The sequence below is a fragment of the Canis lupus genome, chromosome 18, assembly GCF_003254725.2.
Source record: "Canis lupus dingo isolate Sandy chromosome 18, ASM325472v2, whole genome shotgun sequence".
NCBI lineage: Eukaryota > Metazoa > Chordata > Mammalia > Carnivora > Canidae > Canis > Canis lupus.
Window position 1 is genome coordinate 53,636,264 of NC_064260.1, and position 16,089 is coordinate 53,652,352.

Genomic DNA, 16,089 nt, shown 5'->3' on the forward strand with positions numbered 1-16,089 from the left:
ATGACGCCTTGATCTCAGACTCCTGACCTTCAAAATTATAAGAGAAAAAATTCCTATTGTTTTAAGCCATGCAGTTCATGGTGTTTTGTTACAGCAGCCTCTGGAAACTACTATATCACTCTATCTCCACATATGGATGTCCTCCTTGGTTCCTGTATGTTGTGTGTCAGTTTGTATCCTCCCTAAACTCATATGTTTGAAGCTCTAACTCTCATTGTGATGGTATTTGGAGGTGGGGCCTTCAGGAGATAATTAAGTTTAGATGAGGTCATGAGGGTGGGGCCCTCATGATGGGATTATAGCACGAAGAAGATAGGGATATCTGCCTCCCTCAGTGCACACACTGAAGAAAGGCCACGTAAGCCCATAGAGAGAAGGTAGCTGTCTACAAGCCAGGAAGTGAGTCCTTACCAGACAGTGAATCTACCATTCTGACATTGGACTTTCCAGCCTCCAAATCTGTGAGAAACAAATTCCTATTATTAAAACCACACAGTCTATGGTATTTTGTTACAGCAGTCTGCACAGACTAAGACACTGTGGTTGACAGTGAATATGACCACAAATCCTTCCCGCGACCCACTCTGCAACTATAGCCTTGTAATATGACATGATCTTCCCATCAAGAAGTGGAGTCTGGGGGCTCCTAGGTGGCTCAGTCAGTTAAGTGTCTGCCTTTGGCTCAGGTCATGATCTCAGGGTCCCACACCAAGCTCGCTCTCCCTCTGCTGCTCCCCCTGCCTGTGCTCTCTGTCTCTCTGTCTCTCCATCTCTCTCTGTCAAATAAATAAATAAAATCTTTTTTCATTCTTTTTTTAAAAGAAGAAGAAGAAATAGAGTCTGACTTCCAGGTTGGGGAACCAGAACATTTTCACATGCTGCCATATCAAACCCTGAACTCCATGAGGACAGAAGCTCTTTTGTTTGGACCTTGCCCTATGTATTTCTTCATCTGGCTGTTAAGTTGTATCTTTTAATATCCTTTGAAATAAACTGGTAATGAAAGAAAAGGAAGAAGAAGAAGAAAGAAGAAGAAGAAAAGAAGAAGAAGAAGAAAGAAGAAGAAGAAGAAGAAGAAGAAGAAGAAGAAGAAGAAGAAGAAGAAGGAGAGGAGAGGAGAGGAGAGGAGAGGAGAAGGAAAGGAAAGGAAAGGAAAGGAAAGGAAAGGAAAGGAAAGGAAAGGAAAGGAAAGGAAAGGAAAGGAAAGGAAGGAAAGGAAAGGAAAGGAAAGGAAAGGAAAGGAAAGGAAAGGAAGGAAGGAAGGAAAGGAAAGGAAAGGAAGGAAAGGAAAGGAAAGGAAAGGAAAGGAAAGGAAAGGAAAGGAAAGGAAAGGAAAGGAAAGGAAAGGAAAGAGGAAAGGAAAGGAAAGGAAAGGAAAGGAAAGGAAAGGAAAGGAAAGGAAGGAAAGGAAAGGAGAAGAAGAAAGAAAGAAAGAAAGAAAGAAAGAAAGAAAGAAAGAAAGAAAGAAAGAAAAGAAGAAGGAGGAGGAGAAGGAGGAAGAGGAAGGGGAGGAGAAAGAGGAGGAAGAGGGGGAGGAGGAGGAGGAAGAGAGGAGGAAGAGGAGGAAGAAGAGGAGGAGGAAGAAGAAAAAGAAAAAGAAGGTGGAGGAAGGAGAAGGGGAAGAGAAGAAGGAGGAGGAGGGATGAAGAGAAGGGAGGAGGGGGCAGGAGGGAGAGCAGAAAGAAAGGGGAATCTATTGCTCCATCCCATGACTGTGTGACTTGCTTTGGTCAAAGAGATCTTATCAATCATGAACCAAGTAGATGCTTGGAAAGTACTTGCTCACAGGGCTTTCCTCTCTTGCTGCTCTTTGGCAGTCCAGGCTAGTTTGCTTCCTGTAAGAATGAGAAAATCCTGGAGCTGAAATGAGCTCCCCACCAGATCAAACCAACCAGCCTGCCAACCAACCCACCAGCTTACTGCAGACCCATGAGAAACCCCGGCAGAAATCGTCTGAGCTGACCCGACCAGAAGAACCCACAAATTCATGAGCTAAATAAATGAAAGTTGTTTTGAACAACTACATTTTGGAGGACCGGTTTGTTACACAGCAATAGATAGTTGCCATAGCTCCTCAAGGTCACCTCAATCCAGTAATAAATGTTGATATCCATAGAGGGTCAAGCTCTGCGTTCAGGGACAGGATAATGTCATGGGCCACTTCCTGATCTTTCTTATTTTCTTGGCGGAAAAAAGATTTTGCATAATCTTGCTTCCGATGGGCCTATGCTCCAAGAAGACTTCCAGCCTGCCGGGCCATTTCTCTCTGAGTGACCTTGGCCAAGTCCCTCTCTCTCTGGCTCTTGATCCTCTCATCTGTACACTCAGGACAATGGGTTTGATAAGTGGTTCTCAAACACTGATTTATGACACAGTATGCATCTGAGTGCCATAAAATAAGAAAAAACAAGACAGTAAATATTTTTCTTTCATCTAAAATTCTTCCATTTAAAGGACTCTTCTTTGGTCTCAGGTCATATTCTCCCCACATTGGTAATGTTAAATTGTCCTTTTAAACAATGAGAAGAAAATGGGGCAGGGGAGGATATAGGTGAAACATGATTTGCCAAATGATGAAGCTGAGTGATCCTAATAGATGTTTGAAAAATTCCATAAGAAAGGGTTTTAGTGGGACTCCTGGGTGGCTCAGCAATTGAGCATTTGCCTTCTGCTCAGGGCTCCAGGATCCGGTCCCACATCGGGCTCCTTGCATGGAGCCTGCTCTGCTTCTCCCTCTGTCTTGTCTCTGCCTCTCTCTCTCTCTCTCTCTCTCATATGAATAAATAAATAATCTTAAAAAAAAGAAAACATTTTAGTAAATGATGGTACAAGTCAGAGCTGGTGTTTGGGCACACATTTGCTATGCATTTTAATTCTAAAATGACAAAACATGGCAATCCTGAAAAGCAAAAACTAGAGAAGGAGGGAAAGGAAGAGGGGCAGGAAAGGAGAAGATGCTGGGGAAAGTCAGTGAGCGCAGACAGAAGGCTTAATTGTGGAAGGAGGTGCTCACTGAGTGCCCCTTCGCCCTCCACTTCACACATCTCCTGCAACATCCTCCAACTCCTTCCTTCTCCACTGGGCGCCAGAAACTTCCCACCCTGACTTCCAAGTGAGCACAGGTTATCTGAGGGATCTCTATTTCAGGGGGGGTCAGATCAGATAGTGGCAGTGCACAGGCTGTGGGAGGGGATGGTGCCTATACCTGTTGACCCTCCCATCTGTTGAGTAAAGCAGGTAGATTGACTGCCTCCTGGCCCTGGCCACACACCCCTCCCAGGAGTCTTATGAATATAGAGGGGGACAGGGCCTTGCCATAGTCCCACCATACTCTCCTCCCTCCCATACCAACGCTGACAGGCAAAGACTCTCAATACCCTGACCACAGCCCATTGGCTTTGGCCATTTTGGTAACTGATGGCCTGACTCCCTATTGCCTTACCAATACCCCAACTCCCTCAGCCAAGGTGCAAGAATACTCAAAGACATAAGATCCATGCTGTCTCCTGAATTTCCCCAGTGGGATTCAGCTCCAGAGGCCCACAAGGGTATCTGTCTAGATGACCCACCCTCTACTGTTCCCCTTCCCTTCCCTGTCCCATTTCTCCATTGCCCTCCTAGGTCACCTCCTAAATAAACCACTTGCTCTTGTCTCAGGATCGATATGCTTTTGAGAGAACGCAAACTAAGAAACAGACATTGGAAATTACGGTAGACAGAATAATGTCTCCTCAGCAGTATCCACAGCCTAATCCCCGAAATCTGTGAATATGTTACCTTACAGGGCAAAAGCGATTTTGCCAGTCTTGAGATTGCAAGTTAATTGCAAGATTGAAGTAATCCTGGATTATCTGGGTGGACCCAATGTAATTCCAAGGGTCCTTACAGGAGGGAGGTGGTTGAATCAAAAAAGATGTGATGATGGAAGCTGAAGTCAGAGCAATGTGATTGCTGGGAGAGGCCACAGCCAAGGAACGTGGAAACCTCTAGAAGTGGAAAAGGCAAGGAAACAGATTCTCCTCTAGAGCCTCTAGAAGGATCGCAGTCCTGCGGACACCTTGACTTAAGCCTAGTGGGACTTCTAACCTCCAGAACAGTAACAGAACAAATTTGTGTTGCTTTAAGTCACTAAGTTTGTGGAAATTCATTGCAGCAGCCATAGCAAACTCATGCAGTAATCAACCGACCACTCTCTCCCACCCAACCCAGGCATCACAGAATGCTCCCCAAGGAATGCTCGTCGACAGGAATTAATACAAAAGGAATTATGGGTACCTACAACCCCTGTGCCAAGAACATCTGCCTTCCAGATCCAGACCCTTTGGACACATCCGAGTCACCCTCGTCCTTTGGTGAGTCCAACCCTCACTGGCCTGGGTTCAAAGGCACATTAACAATGAAGAACACCACTTCCCTGGCTCTGTGTGAAAGATGCTCCCTGGAGCACAGCACAGAAAGCTCCAAGAATGACGCTCGGTGACCCAAGGACCCCTCCCTGCCTGACCTAAGGATGCAGCCCTTTGGGTGTGAGACACTTTGCTGTGGCTGCTGCGAAATGGTGCTGCCATTTCGTTTCAAGGACACACTGAGGCAGCCTACGACACACGTCACGAAGCAGTCAATACTTGATTATCAAGTAATGTGGGAAACAGACACCTTGATGCCAAAGCCAAGACCCTCCCTACCCACCCCCACCCACCCCCGCCCTTCCCAGGTTGGGGTCAGGGATGCCTGTTGCATTATAACTCGGTGGTCAGGGAATGTTAGATGATAGCGACTGCTTTTCCCGGTCGGTTGATCAAGCCCCCAGCTGCCTTGCTGGTTGGTCCCCTGCCCGCAGCTGGAGCGGTCCGCAGGGCCCCGGAGAACCCGCGGTCCCGCCGCTGGCGCCCCTGGCGGCCACACGGCGACCCGGGTCCATCCGGGGGGCTGCGGGGCTGCTGGGGGCGGGGCTGCTGCGCACTCCGGGGCTCCTGGCGGAGGCTGCCTCCACAGAGGCTGACCAAGGAGGCCCCGGGGGATCCAGGTGGCCCGGGAGGCTGGGAGACTTGCTTCTCTCTCTCTCTCTCTCTCTCTCTGGAAAGGATGCCCGTTCGTGCACAAAAGGATCACAGGAGGGCGCCCAGACACTGAGAGTGGAAAATACAAATGAAAGACAAAAATCACCAGCCACCCCAGAACACCCATTTGCAAAAGCAGAAGGGAGAATTAACTAAGCGTTCAACCAGAATGTGCTGCGCATCACAGGCAGCGAGCAGAGATGGCAAAGGAAGTCTTCTCTCTTCTTCTGTGGCCAGGCAGTTCGCACAGCAGGTACATCACCTGTTCTCAGGATAGGCCACTAGACCTTCTTGGGGCTTGGCCCCAGATCCCTCACAGGCAGTTCCTGCCACGTTTATCCAGGAATTACTGTGGTCACCTGTGTCTGCTAATTGCCCTCCTGAAAAAGAAAAATAGATTCCGCCCTGTCCTTCTGACGGCAGCCAGCTGAAGTCAGGCAGCTACCCCCCCACAGAAGGGGAGAGGGTGCTTCCTTCCTCCACGATGCCATTTCAAAGAGATGGCCCCCCAGTCCTCATGGAAGTATTCCTGAGATATGAGCTGGCGAGAGGCTTAGCTTATGAAAAGATTTACATACTTTTCAAGGGGGCAGAACTTACAATTCCAAGGTTTCTAAACTGAATGCTCTAAGGAAAGGAAGGGATAAAATCTCTTCTCTTTTTTTGAATAGGGAGGATCAAACTCATTTGTTATTTTTTTATTTGTGTTTGCAGTTCTACTCCCGGGGTAAACACTCGTTACCCCTGAAAGCCACCACCTCTGCCTGCCCCACCCCAGACCCTGCCACCTCACACACAGGACAAGCATGCACTAACACCATGCGCACACACACGCATACACACACAAGTGCACAAATGTGCGTGCACACGTACTCTCACCCACTCTCTGCTTATCCTTTGTCTTCTGGGCCATTTTCATGTTAAGCTGACTAAACCCAGCAAGAGTTAAGACAGGGTCTGGCTGACCCCCAGGCAAACTACAGAGGTGGAAGCAAAAATAAATCATTGCTGTTGTAAGCCGCTGGTTTTAGGAGATAACTGACCAATACAATAAACCTTAATTTCATTTTTAGCACCCGATTTGTAGTTCAGGATCCAGCAGCATGGAAATCAACCCCTTCTAATGTGTGTGCACACACATGCACACATGCATGCATATTTATACACATACATGTGTACACACACATGCATGCATAACAGAACCAGGAGAGGGCAGCCCTGGTGGCGCAGCGGTTTAGCACCGCCGGCAGCCCGGGGTGTGATCCTGGAGACCCGGGATCGAGTCCCGTGTTGGGCTCCCTGCATGGAGCCTGCTTCTCCCTCTGCCTGTGTCTCTGCCTCTCTCTCTCTCTCTCTCTCTCTCTCTCTGACTGAATAAATAAATCTTAAAAAAAAAAAAAAAAAAAAACAGAACCAGGAGAAATTGCTTGACCTTTCAGTCCTCCTACTTTATCTAGAGCTGGCACAGCTAATGTCATGCCAGACCTACTCCATGGCCGGCTTTGCACGCCTGGCTTCTGCCCCCAACCCTCCTAGCACCTCTCTTGCTCATTTGGTTGAGCTCATGGGCCCAGGGGCTGTAAGTACTCAGCCATGACAAGAAGATGAAGAGTAGGGGAGGTGTCCAGAACCATAATGTGACCAAAGGCCTCCTGTCGTCTATAAGTCAAAAGCCCGGGGTGCCTGAGTGGCCCAGTTGGCTAAGCATCTGACTCTGGATTTCAGCTCAGGTCTTGACCTCAGGGTTGTGAGACTGAGCCCCGAGTGGGGCTCTGCACTCAGGGGAGAGTCTGCTTGAGATTCTCTCCCTCACCCTCTCCCTCTGCCCCTCCTCTCTCTAAAATAAATAAACTAATCTCTTTGATATACATATATTACATATATATGTTTATTATATATTGTTATATTGATATATATTATATATAATCATATGCATGATTATATATAATGATATACTAATATTATATATAATATTACTGTATATATATATATATATATATATATATATATATATAAACATATATGTATGTAAGTCAAAAGCCAACCATTTGGTCACTGAGACTAGGTGGCCGCTAGTAAATGCCAGATGCAGCCCCCCATCTCGGGTTTCCCAGCAACCCCAAGAGGCTGCCAGATAAATGAGTCCCAAGGAGTCAGGGCAAACAGCATTGTGGACATCTCCATCACACAGACTGGCATCAAATTGGGGGAAGGGCCCTGTGAGTGTGCAAGAAGGAAGGCAAGTGAGTGGCAAGCATGCCCCCAGCCAGAGGACACCCCCATACCAGCGAAGACGATGAGGAAAGGAATGAAGCAGAGCAGCATCTCAGCAGTGATGTCCTGCAAAGCATGAGCTGAGAGGGGAGGCTGGCCCATGAAATTTGTCATCCCAGTTAGATGTGGGCTTGGAATGAACTAAGATGGATAACACAGCATTCCCCCCTACTGACCATTAAAAATAAGAAAAATAAAAATAAAAAAGATTGGGGCTGGCTGGTTCAGCAAGGATGGGATTGAGGCTGAACCTGGGGTGGTGCCAGGGATCTGGTCCACCTGGCTTCTTTGCTATGAACTTGGTGTCTGCATCCTGCCTCCCAACCCACCACAGACTGGCCTCTGCCTGGCTTCCCCTTCAACCAATAGACCGTAGTAAGAAAGTTTCCTGGTCTGTGCTGCAGAGACTTCAAGAAGTAACTAGAGGGGACAACACCCCAGATCAGGCCTTTCCCGCCCTGAGCACTCTGCTGAGGCCCCAGGGCCCAGAGGGCCACCTCTGCTGGCTCACTGAGAGACAAAAGCAAGCCTTCACCCTAGCCCACCACCTCACCCAGCCTACCCCAGTGAGGTTGAAAAATCCAGAGTAAGTTAGAATTTCTTCCAAAGAGAGTTGCCAGCCCACGGGGAGGGAGTGTTGATACACACCCCCCCGCAGAAAACACCACCCCTCAAGCCAGGCGAGGGGGGACTCAGGAGCACCACTGTAGAGGGCAGAGGTTGCCGGAGAGGACGTGGTATGTCATCCCCACACTGTCGTCCTGGGCGCTAGCTGAGCTGCTGACCCTTGGGCACCGCCGAGGCAAAGCCAAAGGAGAGAAGTTGGGAGGAAGAGGAGACCAGAAACCTGGACTGGCCTCCAGCTCGGCAGATCAGAGGGGAGAAGGCTGCGGCGGGGAGACCCCCTCCCGCCACGGCCCATGGAGCCCCAGAAGAGAGCTGGACTGGCCTGCTCTCAACGGGACCTCACCCGAGAGGGCTGCCTGCGGGCACGAGGCGACCCCACAGAGAGCGGCTTTGTCAGGAGCACCAGGCAGGGTGTGAGCGTTCCCCTGGATCAGACTCTCCTGCATCAAGGAGCACTGTCCTAAAAAAAAAAGGAGCACTGTCCTTTTCCTGTCAGCCCTCCACGCCTCTGGACCCTGCTGGAGCCAGAAAAGCCAGAAAGCCGGTGCCCGCCTGGGGGAAGGAGGTGAATCAGAGAGACCTGATCCTCAGTGACCACACACCCACCGACCGCCTCCCCCACTGCTGAGAACCCAGTCAGCTTGCATAGGAGAAGCTGATATTGGGTGGAGACTAAATACTTCTATTGCAATAAGATGAGGCTTGTTTTTTAACTTGGCAAAAATTGTTTCTTTTTTGCCCAACTTTTTACAAGAATTTTCAAACACACAGAAAAGTTGAAAGAATAGTGCAATAAACACCCATATGCTCACCCAAAAATTGTTGACGGGTGTGTGTGTGTGTGTGTGTGTGTGTGTGCATGGCTTGGCTGAACCATTTGAAAGCAAGCTTCAGACATCACAGCACTTCACTCCTAAATCCTTCACTGTACGTCTCCTAAAAGAATCAGACTTTCTGATGCCAGAAATTGAAATTGATCTAATATCGGAAGGAAATGGGTAAAGCTACACTTAGCTGAATTCTTTTTTGAAGATTTTATTTCTAAGTAATCTCTATACCCAACGTAGGGCTCAAACTCACGACCCCAAGATCAGGAATTGCACAGTTTACAGACTGAGCCAGCCTGGAGCCCCTGAAGTATTTTCAAGGAGGGGAAAGAGAGAAGCGACAGAGCAAGTGCTAGGACGGTGAGGTGAGAAAACACTATTTCCCACTTGCACTGAAGTCCAGTCAGTTGAATAAACCAGTTCCATAAAGAAGATAAGACTATTTCAGATAATGGCTGGTGCTAGGAGGAAAGGAAGTAAAGCCAGATAGAGGTGATAAGACCAGGAAGCAAGGCAATGTTGGAGTGGGAGGTACAGAGCGAAGCCACATATGAGCTGAGACCCCGGGGACAAGAAGTCAGCAAAACAAGACAGTTGGGCGATCCCTGTTCAAGGCAGAGTAACCAGCAAGACCAGGGGCCTGGAGACAGGAAGGAGCATGGAGTGACAGCTTGGGGACAAAAGGGGAACGGGAAGTCCTGAGAGGAGTAGGGGTCGAGACCCAGATCTTGTCAGCCAAGGAGAGGAGTCCGGGGAGAATTTTAAGCGGGCTTGCGACTTGATCTGGTTTATAGTTTTAGATGCTCTGCAGCTCAGTCGAAAAAGACTTGGGTGGGAGGCCCAAGAGGGAAGCCTGGGAACCATCGCGGAGGCTGTTTGCAGTCTTTCAGCCAAGGGGGAGGTGGCTTGGACCAGGGTGGTGGCGGTGACCTAGGCATTATTCCCCGCCCCTCATTTTAAAGATGAGGACATGGAGGCTCAGAGAAGCCTTTAAGTGTCAGGTCCAGGATTTTTCTTGGTGCTTTTTAAATTTTGGTAAAATTTATATAACATAAATTTAGCATTCTAACCATTTTTACGTGTGCCATTCAGTGGCATTAAGTACACTTCTGGTGTTGTGGGACCATCACCACCATCTGTTTCCAGAACTTTCTCTTCAGCTCACACAGAAGCTCTACACCCATTAACAGTAGCTCCCCATTCTCCCCGCTCAGTCCCTGGTTACCTCCACTCTACTTTTTATACGTATGAATCTGCCCATTCTGGATACCTCGTATAAGCGGAGTCCTACAATATTCTGTTGCTTTATGTGGGGCTGATTTCCCTAAGCATGTGTTGCTTAGGGAAAAGCCAGGTGTTGCTGCAGGTGTCAGAGTTCCATTCCTTTTTTAAAGCTGAATAATACTCCACTGGGTGTGTATTTATCCGTTCATCTGCTGATGGGGTCCGGGATTTTCATCAGGACGTCTGAATCCCAACGTGGTTCTGGTCGCTCTGCTCCAAGACCTCCCCGAGAGCCCAGCGCAGTGCGCCCCGCGGCCACCAGGGGGCGCCCAGGGGCCCCGCAGGCAGGCTCGCGGCGGGCACACCCGGGCGGGCCCGCTGGTGGATGCAAGAGGAAGGCGGAGCCCAGGCTTTCTGCACCCTCCATCCTACACCCAGCACAGGTGTAGGTGTAGGAAAAGAGGGAAGCCGGCCGCGGGCAAAGCGGCTGAACTGCAGGGTCAGCTCAAATGGGGAAAGTGGGGAGGTCAGGGTGGGAGGGGCCGCCCCCACCCCGAAATCCTCTCCAATGGCACAAAGCAGCGGTGCAGGCCGACCCCGCCCCCCGCCAGCTGTCCCCCCTGTGGACAACCCTGGTGCTGAGGGGGGCGGGGCAGACGTGAGGGGTTGAGTCCTGCGAGGCCCCAACCCCCATTCCTGCTCTTCCCCAGCAGCCAGGTGAGCTCCAGCCTGTGGTGTGCACATTTTACAGACAAGGAAACTGAGGCTTGAGCCAGGCAGTGACCGTCCCCGCAAGTGGAAGGGGCACGCTCTGTGCACCCCCACGTGGCCCTGGGCGCTCGGGTCCTCGGAGGCTGGGGAGGCAGGCGGGACGCTGTGGCCTCTGTCCGTCTGAGCCCTGGGCCTCTGCTGGTGCCACGCGAGTGCCCCCGGCCTGGTTTTGGCAAAGCCGCCTCATGGTGACCAGAACCTCTGTCAGCTTACATCCTTCCACTTTCCACTCATGTGCTGTTAGTTGCTGAGCCATCCACCCCCACCCCCACCCCCACCCCCACCCCCACCCCCGCAGCACCCATGTGCAGCTGGGGCTTTGGATCCGAGTCCGGGAACTGACATTTATCCCTGTCAGATCTCATCTTGTTCGTTCCTCTGACAAGCATTTGCTCGGTGCCCACGCCACCCCGGGCACTGGGGACACAGCGCTGCCACATGAATGCCCTGGCCCTAGGAGCTCCCACTGTCATTAGCCGCGGCCAGTGGCCAGTGGGAGCCCCGCCCTGGGCTGGCGGCCACGGGCTCGCTGTCTCTGACCCTCAGGGCACCGCGGGGAGGTGACATCACCTCCACTTTGCAGACGGACCAGCCAGTGTTCAGGAAGTTTATGCGACTAGTCTGAAGTGGTGTGACTAGGAGGTGGCAGGCTCAGCACCGCCCGTCCAGTCCTTTGGAGTCCGACCCTGTCCTCCTCATCAGATGCCCTCAACGTCAGCTTTGAGTTCTCTGCAAACCCGATACACTTCACCGTCTGCCTTTCATAAACAGCCCTGACGGCAGAGGGGAGGCCAGAGCCCGGGGAGGCCACCACGGCCGCGTACCCCGACACAGCCATCCAGGATTCCACACCCTGCGCACCCAGCACGCACAAGGCAGCCGAGGGGAAACCACAGGGTGGGCCCCCACCCCCACCCCCACCCCCACCCGCAGGCTCCCTCCCCTCCAGGCACCTACACATCTGCTCGTTGGCATCTCTGGCCGTCAAACCGTCCCCACGGCCACAGCCTCCACGTGCGGATGCCTATGCCACGCTGAAGGTTCATCTGCCAGGGGCCCTCCCCAGGAGTGGGTGAGGGGAAGGAGCTACTGGAAGCCCAAGGACCAAGAGTGGCAGTTGCTTTGGGATTTCTCAGGCTCTGAACATCCGCCCTTGCATCCGTGGCTTCTCTCCTGCACCGGCCGCTCCGGGAGCCTCGGCCCATCTTTTTCACTCGGCGTTTCTGCCCAGAGCAGGGAGATAACTGCAGGGCAGGCCTGTAGGCAGGAACCAAGGCAAGTGGAAAACCGCGCTGCTGGGGGTTGGGGGCTGGGTGTGAGATGGGCTCCAAGCTCCCAGCCAGGCCCCAGGGACACCACACCCCATGACAGAGTTCAGACTTTCACGTCACAGGACCACACGCACCTGCTCTTCTCCCAGCCCCGGGAGGTTAGAACTGTTAGGGCTGCACCCATTTTGCCAGTGAAGACTCTAGGGCTGGACGGTGGGGCCCAAGGCTGAGCGCTCCCCCTGCTGAGACGGCTTCCTGAGAAGAAATGGAAAGGAGGGTGGCTTGCGGACAGCGTGCACCTGCTGAACATGACCTCAGAGAGCCCCTGCTGCGTGGTCAGTAGCAAATGGGTCTGAGCCAGGCCCTGCCCTCATGGCCACATGGCCAGGGGCAGGAGAGGCGGAAGACCAACGAGTCCGAATTCCCGGCCGTGACACATGCTATAAAGAGCAGGGAGCCTGTTAGAGAAGGTGTTGCTAAAGTTGGGGGTGCTACTCTACCTAGCACGTCCTGGAAAGCCTCTCTGAGGAGGTGACATCTGAGGAGCCCAGAGGAGCCTACCTTGGGAATAGCGGGTGAAAAGATGACAAAAGAGCATGAGTGCAGCATGGAGCCAACCCTCCCACCCCACCCCTATGGCCGATTTCAGACAAGAAACCACCACTCTGGTATGAAGTCTTGGAGGGAAGCACATGGGGCAGTGTCCTTAGGGTTCCTGACGCCCGGCACGGCCTCCACGGATGCCTGTCCCCTCCACTATCCCTCCAGGGCTCTGTGGACCCCAAAGCCACACTCTGTCTTTTTCACTTCTCCCATCCTCCACACCTCTCTGCACAAGACCCAGCACAAACCAGGTGCTAGAGAAATGTCTGCTGAATGAACAGACAGCCGAAGGCCCTGCTCTCCAAATTCTGAGGTCCAGCAAGGAGTAACGGGAGGATGAACCCAAGGAAATCCTACCTTGCTCTACAAGGAATCACTTGAGGGAGTTTGTGGCTCTAATAGGTGGTAGAAGCAGAAAAGACAAAGGGATTCCAGAAGGTGGGAAGAAGGGTCGCCTACACAATTGGAAAATTTCACAAAGTCCAGATTTCAAGCTATTTTTAAAATATCTGAAGCTCTGGCAACCCAAGCCTGCATATTCCCATGGCAACACCAGCTGGCGCTGAGCACCACTGCCCCCTTCAGACCGGACATGTGCCTTGCACTTCTCCTTGCACCCAGCCACTCACCACAGCCCACGCCTAGCCCACCCCACTTTTTCACATCACCCGGCCCTGTGGGCATCTGTACCGGCCAACCCTGGTTTCGGGCATTTAATAAGCAGAAAGCAGTGCCAGGGACACAGGGACTGAGACATCTGCTGCATCAGCCTGGAGCTAGGGGGTCCCCTCCCTCAAGGTCTTAGAGAAGCTGTCCAGTGTAGGGGTTTCCAGGTCCACATCCATCCATCCACTCTCTGCGCTGGGTTCAGGTGGCAGGTGGGCTGGGAACCTTGGCCACGTCCTGGAGGTGAGAGATACAGTTCCTGAAGTGTGCCAGCAGGGAGCGACTCCCCCCAGCCCCCCAGTCTCTTCAAAGCTACTGAAGAGGGCCATTCCTGGCCTGCCCTGGGCTGGGGTCTCCGGTCACTCAAGCACAGTCCCTTAGTCATCCTGGGACCTGTGTCCCTGCCCTTTCCTACTTGGGCTGACAGCCGAGGCCCAGCCTGCCTGGCAACATGATGGGCTCAGCAGTGACTGGCTGGGTGAGGACATACTCCAGGTGCCCAAGGACAGCCTCAAGAGCCCCCCTTCCACCACCTGGAAGCCCTTCCAGCCTGCGACCCTCAGGGCCAAAGGCCAACCCCTCCTGTGCTCTCCTTCTAGCAACCTTTTCTCTTTTTCCTCCTCTTCTTCTGGAACTCCTTGGGCTTCCTGAAGCTTGTTCCCTCAGGGCTGACCCTCAAATTAAGTACTGTGTGCTTGGCACTGTGTTCAGGGTTTTATGTACTTTATTTATAAATCCCAACAATCCTAGAAGATGGGTATTAATCCCCATTTTACAAGCGGGAAAACTAAAGCTTAACCAGGTGACACCACCTGCCCACGGCCAAACAACTAGCAAGATTCAAATTCAGACATGTAAGATCCCTCTTCCCTGAACTGCCTGGTTCCTGTGAAGGAAATTTTAGAATAAATGGAGGGGAAAAAGGGGCCTGAAGGCAGAGGACAATCCCTTGTCCAGGTTCGTACAGGCCACGTATTCTGTTTAGAGCCATCCAAGGACATGGACTGAATCTGGGGCCCCTTAGGAATAGCTCTTGGCTCTTGGGAACTTACTGAGCATCTCTCTATCCCCACCTAGGGCCATAGTCTGAGCTGCAGGACGGGCCCTATACATGTCGCAGCTTCTGACTTGAACCCATGATAGGGCAGTGAGGAGGCAGGCAGGCAGCAGCACCTGGAGGTCTCCAAGGGCCCACTCAACTATATGGAAACTTTATGAGGTGAGAAAGATCTGCACTTCACAAAATGTGTTTAGATACTACTGAGCATGACTCCATTGGTGAGCCACAAACCCAAGACCTTCCCCACTCCCAGTGCACAGGGGTAGAGAAGCCCGGGGGATCACCAGCCCCTCTGAGACTATCACAGCTATGTCCCAGCCCCTGGAACCAAGGCCACCACCACAGTAGGCAGAAAGGTCCTGTCCACACTGTTTATCCAACTTACCTTCCATTTCTCCAAACATGCCTATAATCATACCCCTGGGGCTGCTGGTCCCTCCCAGATTCTACCTCCCAATCGTCCAAACCCAGTGTAAATAACACCTCTTTCTCTGGGAAGTTCACCATAATCTGATCCATCAAATCTAGTCATTCTTTCACTCTCTGGAAAGGACTACAACTGCATGGACTCTCCTGTGTCATTGAGGCCAATCTCCTTTGTGCTGTAATTGTTTCTGGGCTGCTATTTTCTCTGTCAAGCAGACTGAAGGGTAGAGCAAGCACCTTAGCTCCTAGTATGGGGCTTCATACATACAAGGCATGAGGCACATTAGACAGATGGAGGGGTGGGTAGATGGAATAGATGGATGGACGGATGGATGGAAAGATGGAGGGAGGGGGATGGAGGGAAGGATGGGTGGAGGGAGAGAGGAATGGATGGATGGAAGGAGGGAAGAGGAAGGGAGGAAGGGAGGGAGGGAGGGAGGGAGGAAGAGAAGGAGGGAGGGAGGCGGGGGAGAGATGAACAAACAAATGAAGAGATGAGTGGGTGGGAGAGCTGATAACCCCCAGAAAGTTCAGTGTGGTCTCGGTAATTGGCCAGAACGCCCAGACTCCCCACTGCTGCTCCCACAGAATAAGATTCCCCTGTTTTACCTGTCATGACGCGTCCTCTGCTTCAGCAAACTGAAGATTTAGAAGGATGGTAGCCTGCAGTGGAGCCAGGGAAGTCAAGGGTCAGGAGTGTGCTCCTTCCTTCACCGAACCTTGGTCTCCCTGCATGTAAGGTCAGGACACTGGTTTTGAACTTGATGATTCCTTAGGCCTTCCAGCTGAAGACACATGCCTGTGCTGGGGCCCAGCAGGGACGGGGCCACTGATTAAGCCCGTTGCAACTAAAAGGACACAGGGGAGCGCTCAGACAAAAGATGAAGGGACAAGAGAGAAAAGTCAAGAAGGGAGAAAGAAGGAGGAAGGAAGAAAATACATTTCCATATCCCAAACTAAAAATGCATTTAGCGTGTAAGATTTCCCAGATGTATCATTTCTTTAAAAAAAATTTAATTTCAACATATTTGATTTAGTATCGCAGCAAGGAAGAAGTGACAGATCCTCTAATATAATGGAGATGCCTCAGGCAGAGCAGTGGGGGACAGACGATGCCAAGGGGAGGGTGAGCTGGGGGGCGGGGGTGAGGAAGGGGCAGCTTTCTCTCCACCTTCGTACCCACTTTAGCCAGACCACCTCCTCTCATATCTGCTTTATAGATCGACCTTACAAACCCAGCATACTATTTGAATAGAAGATTTCTGGAATGTGCGTGTGTG

At 51.5% G+C, this 16,089-nt stretch overlaps 1 long non-coding RNA gene across 5 annotated transcripts in view; it reads right to left on the minus strand.

Moving 5' to 3' along the window:
- Positions 1-11,723: 11,723 nt before the first annotated feature.
- LOC112659398 (uncharacterized) overlaps positions 11,724-16,089 on the minus strand; it is a 74,887-nt gene continuing 70,521 nt past the window's right edge. For 3 of the 5 annotated variants that reach the window (XR_004806750.2, XR_004806747.2, XR_004806745.2), the window contains 4 exons: positions 15,419-15,657; positions 13,348-13,560; positions 12,189-12,309; positions 11,724-12,040 (listed from right to left, as the gene is read on the minus strand). This is a non-coding gene — a long non-coding RNA (uncharacterized LOC112659398). The remainder of the gene's footprint in view (positions 12,041-12,188; positions 12,310-13,347; positions 13,561-15,418; positions 15,658-16,089) is intronic. The other 2 variants (XR_004806749.2, XR_003136327.3) reach the window with 1 other exon arrangement.